Source organism: Phaseolus vulgaris, chromosome 11 (genome assembly GCF_000499845.2).
Source record: "Phaseolus vulgaris cultivar G19833 chromosome 11, P. vulgaris v2.0, whole genome shotgun sequence".
Taxonomy (NCBI): domain Eukaryota; kingdom Viridiplantae; phylum Streptophyta; class Magnoliopsida; order Fabales; family Fabaceae; genus Phaseolus; species Phaseolus vulgaris.
In genome coordinates, this window is record NC_023749.2 from 33,269,653 (window position 1) to 33,276,787 (window position 7,135).

The window sequence follows — 7,135 nt, forward strand, 5'->3', positions numbered from 1 at the left end:
TAAGTTACTCAAGTGAGGAGCAACTCGGTGCATAGCTGCCTTGGAGCGCGATCTCTTCTAATGGCGAGCACGGGGTGTCACCATGCACACCTTCTCTGTGGTCTCGCCTGCCGCTATCACGATCTGCATTACTTGCTCATCATATATGTTCTGGTAAACTGTTCCCTGGCCTCAACCTCTGGCTAGGGAATGATCATCCGATAACTTCATCCTTCGTACTCGTGCCCTTTGGAAGCCTCGAACAAGCCTTCCTGATCTTTCGGCGATGTCCCCCTCTCGGCGATCTCTGATCACTTGGTCGCCTAAGCTCACATACGGCGACTACGGCACAAGCCTGGTGACCGCCGGTTTAGATATGCCAGAGATCGGAGCACGCCAACTTAACGATTGGCGACTACACGAACTTCCCGATTTCCTTCCCTTCTGTCAGCCAGGTGTTCCGTTCGACACGCCTATATTATCGCTTGCTGCCACGTCATCACTCCCGACTACCTGGTCGGTACAAAGGCAAATAACCCAAGACAAGTAGAGAAATGGGTCTTGATGGAACATAATACAACTTTCATGCCTTGGTTTAAAGACGAGGTGTTCAAGGATTCAACGACATCAGAGACCTTGACCTGGTTGGCTGCTGGATTGAAGTTTGATGTCATCTCATGTATAGCGTACGAAGTGAATAATTGTATATTTTACACGAAGTCCATGGATGAAAAGAGTACAATTCAAAATTATGGTGTTACTCTTGAAGCCGAGTCAATGCAGTTTTCGACTTCGAAAGATACAAGTCCAGTACTTGGATCAATGGCTTACTATGGGTTTATAGAAGAGATATGAGAGGTTGACTACACTAAGTTTTCCGTTCCAGTTTTCAAGTGTAAATGGATTGACAATAAAAGTGGGGTTAAAATTGATGAATCAGGATTCACACTAGTGGACTTTCGAAAGATAGGGTATCGAGATGAGCCATTTATAATGGTTCAACAAGCATGTCAGGTTTTCTACGTGAAAGATCCTACGTCAGAACATTGGTATGTCGTTTTACACGGGAAAAAACAAGGGGAGGCCATAGATGATATTGAAAATGGTGACCTCCGTTCATTCACACCAATGATAATTAATAAAGATGACGATGTACTTGATGATGTTCATGCAACCCGTAAAGACCACATTGAAGGAATTTACATATGAACATTCAACCCACATGCAACCCGTAAATAAGTATTTAGAATTTTATGTAATATTTTTATATGATTTTAATTCGATGGAGATTAACTAATGTTTGTTACCTAATTTTTTTAACAGAGACATGGATGACGATCAGACTCCAATCAGACCTTGATCCGGACGAGGCAGCAGAGGACCTACTAGATTGAAGCGTCTCGCATTGAGATGTGCTGCTGGTGAGAAGACACGTGTTGACATTGACGTCAACACTGGAGTGGCTTTTGGTCCTAAAGCAGATGAGTTTATGAGCTATCTTGGATTTGTTTCTCGTAAAAGGCTCTCCATTTTGATTAATTCATGGGATGAGGTGTCAGAGGTCGATCGGTACATGATCTGGGAGGATGTTATGGTAAGCTTTACATTATTGTTGTTACCATATAATGCTTTTTAATATTCATTGTTTAATTTTAATTTGGTGATGTTATTTTCCAAGCAAACTTTGAAATTCCTGATGTGGAATCGATTCGATCAAAGATTATATCCAATATCGGACTTAAATTTCGTACCTTTAAGTCAAGACTGACTTCGAGATACGTTTTTGGCGACCTTAAAGACGAAAATCCATGTTTAAAGTACAAACATATTGATGAAGAGATGTTCATGCCGGCTGGACTTGGACACCTCCGCGCGTCTCTACGAGCTTCGATTCACGAACGCCTTTGCCTCTACTCCAACGTTGCTCTTCCTCCGCTGCTAACACCTGAAATAGAGAGACAAATGGGCGCCCTCGCGGCTGTTTGCGCTCCGACGCTCAAGTCAGCTATGGCAGAAAACACCGTAACACTTCCCGTCGCAGAACACCACCAGCTCACTGTTCAGAGAAGTGTGTAACTGAATCGTAACTGAATTCTATCTTACTAAGTTCACTTGTGTTCCTAATGCGAAAAATGTACCTTAGTCTATTTATAGTAAGCCTTATATACCTCCTTGGTTTTTCCTGTCCACGTGCCAGCTTGGGACTTGCGTATTCTGTGAGCGCTCCTTAGCAGCATTGTTCCCAGTCTTAGGGCATTCTCAGTGTGTAAGGTTGCCTGGCCGAAGTGCACCTTGCACGGGGATGACTGTTGGGGTGCCAACTCATGCGCCCAAGCTCCAAGTCATTCGCCTTGAGAGTACCTCGCCTTCCTTACGTGCCATGCATGCAGATCACCCTCTGGGACATGACCTTCTCATGGGTCGTCTCTGTCCCAGTGGCTTTCTAGCGGTGGTGCGTACTGCCGCGTCCCTACACCTCATGCACAGATCCCTCGTGAGTTGGGTCTCTCCCTGTTGGAACTTGGGGTGTGGCTTGGGAACCTCCTTTCTTTATCTATCATTACTGTCTGGGTGCCGAGGCCCGAGGCCTCCACGCCCCTATCGTGTGGCAGGGACTTGACGTCGTTTGTGCTTCTTAAGTTTACGTTAAAGCCTTCGAAATCCCGCGCTTCAGTCATTGTTTCATCACTCGAATATGCTCTTGCACCCTTCATCTTCTTCTTCGAGCTCCCTCTGGTTTCTTTGCTGAAAAAATGAAGTCTTTCACCGATCAACCACAAAAGGTATGATTTTTACGCATTGATGGCTCTTTATTCTCGATTCCATGCGTTGATATTTCTGCTTGGGACTATTTAGATTCTCGCATTTACATTTTTCTTCGTTTTTCCTCTCTCCCCTGTTTTCTGGGTTTTTCTCGCGTGGGTAGGGTTTCCTGGGTTTCTCCTTAGTTTCACTCCTTAGCTCTATTTGCTGAACCTTTGTTTTTTCTCTTCCCAGTTTCTTCGACCATGGCGAGAACCAAAGTCATCGCCAACCCTCCACCTCCTAGCATAAAATACAGAGCCTCGTACTCTTGGGCCTATGATAGACTCCTCGGAGAAACTTCTTCCCTCACCGCCATCGCCGACTGGAGGGCTCACGTAGACAGTGAACCCCTAGGAAAATCCTTTGGGAGGGTACACGATGCATATGACTCTGTTCGCCCCTGCACAACTGGCAAACCTGTCTGCGTTGATAACCGCTCCAATGACGGGGAGCCTTTCTTTTTCTTTTACCAAACGGTATTCAAGCGTATCGATCAAGGACTCCCTTTTAGTAACTTCGAAAGGGAGTTGCTCACAGAGCTCAACGTGGCCCCTGCCCAACTGCATCCCAACAACTGGGCCTTCATCCGGGCCTTCTCTATCCTTTGCTGCTATCTTGGCCACGCTCCCTCAGTGGAGGTTTTCCTACACTTCTTTGAGGCCAAGAGCCCTGGGAATAACCTATAGGTAAGCCTGAGTGGAGTGACGGGGAGAGTCATCTTCTCCTTATTCCAACACCCCTACAAGGGATTTAAAGGAAAATTCTTCAGGGTATGCTGCACAGATCAAGACCGCACAACCCTTAATGGCTTCCCACTGTACTTGTTCCGTCCGATTGACCTGGGACGTCTTTGTGCGCGACCTCAACCGTCAGCTAGGGACTCCTTCCCATTGGTTACCTGTGGATTCCTGCAAAAGAGGACAAAAGGGCGCTCTAGCGGCCGTTTGCACTCCGACGCTCAAGTCAGCCAGCAAGAAACACCAAAACTATGCACCTCCCGTATCGGAGCACCGTGGAGGGTACTCTGAAGGTGGTTAAATGAACTGTGTCTAGTCTATATTTTCTCGTTCTGGCAAAAGTATTTCCCCAGTCCCTTGTACGTAACCTCAAGGCTCGAGCAAGCAACTAGAGAATTTCTGGAAAATTTGCCAAAAGTTCGAACCCCATTCCCAACATTCCAAGCGCTATTTAAACTACCCTAGCATTTAAAGCGTCTTAAAGCGCATTGAATTATGAAACGTTCAACACATTTAAGACGTTTAAACCGCTGGGAGCATTTATAGTACCTTAAACGCTCGAAACGGAAATTGTATTAAATAACCTTAATTACCTCGTACCTGACAAAATGGCGTTTCTATTCTGACCTGACTGTTGTACACGTGGAGGGCCTCGCAGTGCCATGACCCCTTCTGGGGGCGTTTCTTCGTGTGAGTCCTCCTGCTTGGGAGTGCAACTGCGCAAGGGGTGACTTTTTGGGTGCCAACTCATGCTCCCAAACATCTAGTCACTCACTTTGAGGGCGTATCTGCCTTCCTCTCGTACCCTGCACCTGGCTACCCTGGGCGTGACCCTTCTCCTGAATCGTATCTACCCCAAGGGCGTCTCTGGGGCGGCAGGGGCACTTCACGAGTCAGGCTGCCCTACACTGGCGCTATCACTACGACCTTGAAGCCACCTTTCTCTTTTCTTTATTACTACCCCCGGATTGTCGGGATTTGAGGCCTTCCCACAGCGTAGCTCCCTCCATGGTCTTTCCTACCCATGGGTATCGGGGAGCTACACTGTGATTGCCTCGCCTTTGTGACATTTGACCTTGGCGACGCCCTATTTGGGCGACGCCTTAACCGGGCGATGCCTTCACCTAGGCGACGCCTTACGTTGACTTTGACCCCCGACGTTGACTTTGGCCTTGACTTCGTCAACGCCCGGATACGGGACGGTACACAAGCCCCCCAGTCTTAAGCTGAAGACTTGTCTTCAGCGCAAAGACTAAGGTCTCGCCCACGCCGTCCACGTGTCACCCTGGTGACGTGTCATTCTTTGCTGACTTAGCACTTATCGAATTGACGTGACACTCTCTGAACCATGGGGGTGCCCTTAATGGCTGATTGGACATCCTCTGAAGCGGGGAAAGTAACACCTTTTGGGGCCACGCTTTATCGCGTGCCACGTGGCTCATCACACGGCCAACCTCTAGAGTCCCTTGCGCTCCCCTTGAGCGCTTAATCGTTTGACACGCGGCACGATCACACGGTCCCCGATTAGCGCCTCTTGGGTTGCAAATGTAACGTTCAAGTTACCCAAAACCCCGCGCTCAAACCACTGTTTCATCCATTCTCTCTGCCTTTCTGCACTGTTCATCGTCTTCGAGCCTTTCCCCTACAATCACTGCTCCTTCCTTCGCATTTCTCTTCCTTCCACACCTCGACATCAAAGGTAAGATTTTTCCACCTCCATTACTCTTCTTCTTCGATGCATTGCATCGCTGCGTATTGAACTGCCTGGGACTGTTTATGTTTTTGCATTTCTGTGTTCTTCCGCTCCTCCGTTCTTCTCCATTCTCTTCTCCTCCTTTCTGGGTTTCCTCGCGTGGGTGGCATTTTTCTAGGGTTTTGTTCCCTTTTCTGCCTTGGCATCGCTTGTTAAAACCCTTTTCCTTTCTTCTTTCTCCAGCTATTTATCCGCATCATGGTGCGCCCGAAATCAAAGTCCGATTCTCCCCCAAGGACCAACTATAAAGCCTTCTACACATGGGCTCCTGACGAGCTTTTAAACGAATGCACCACTCTGACGACCATGCAGGACTTGGAGAACCATTGCGGCGATCCCCACCTGTACAATTTTAACACCTTCTGCCGCACCCATGATGCACATATCTCCGTTCGTCTCGGCAGGCCTGGGGAACCTGTTTGCGTGGATGACAGACCCAGGAAGGGGAACCCTTTCTTTTTCATGTACCAAACGGTATTTAAACGCCTCGGGGTGCGCCTTCCGTTCACGCCCTTCGAAAGGGAACTTCTTACAGAGATCAACACAGCCCCGGCCCAGCTACACCCCAACAGCTGGGCATTCGTTCGGGCCTTCCAAATTCTTTGCGGGTATCTAGGCATCCTCCCCTCCGTGGATGTCTTCTTACACTTCTTCGAGGTGAAGAAGTAAGGGAAAAGTTTCTGGGTAAGCTTTTCAGGGATCGCCGGCAGGATCCTTCTTTCCCTTTTCCAGAACTCGTACAAGGGCTGGAAGGAAAAATTCTTCAGGGTATGCTGCGCCAAGCATGACCCTACAGCCTTGGATGGCTTCCCTCTATATTGGACAGAGCACCCCAAACTGCTCAAGGCCAAGGCCCTGGATGAGCTATCCCCTGCTGATAGGGAGGTATGCAAGGCCTTGGCTGGCCTGGGGATTGTCTTCGACACGCTGAAGCTCATCGCAAGCGAGTACAATGCCTACTCCCTGACCACCTACTTTGGTAGGGAGACTCCTCTCTTACTGTCTTCCGTTATCTGTGTTTTACTGCTTCATGCTTGCTCTACTGGCCTCTTCCACCTGTTTTCCTTTGTGCTAAGTGCCTTATGTCTCATTCATCTACGCGCTTTGTGGGTTTGTATAACTGCTTTGGCTTTAACTTCTGCTATTGAGTTTATCTGAATGTAGGATCGGTGATGGATGCCTTCAAGAGGATGGTTTTGGCGAAAGCGATGAAGGCCGCTCGTGCTGCCAAGGCTGGCGCCTCCTCCGCCCCTGCTGCTGGCCCAAACCCCTCATTAACCCTGCCTTTACCGCCACCAACCACTACCGAAGCCCCCCTAGGCTCATCTTCACCACCTCCACGTAGCCCCCAACCCCTTCAAACATCCGGCTCTCCCTCGCCCATCGCTGCTGTCCCATTGGTTGTAGCTTCATCACCGGCTCCAACCCCCCTTGACAAAGGAAAACGGGTTTTGGAGATCATATCCGATGATGAGGACTCTGATGGCGTGGCACCCTTCAGGAGGAGGAAGGCTGCGAGGATTCCCACCCTACCAGTGGCATCGCCCCAGGGGGGGAATTCCTTTAGGGATAACCCTCCAAGTGCCACTTCTCTTCCTCCCACAATGGTGCAAGAGGAAACAGGCGAAGGGGCCGAATCCGCTCCACCCCCACCACCGGCAGAGGTCTCCGTTGCTCCCGCCTCCGTCGCCGCCGCCCCAGATCTTATTGCCATCCCTCCTCCAATTATGCATCTGATGAGGGGCTTCAGCGGGGGATCAATGCCAGAAGGCTCCGACAGGAAGGAGGGAATGCCCTTCTACTTGGGAGCCTTCTTGGCCGTGGCCCTTGAATGGCGTGCCCAAGCTAGAAACGCTGTTTT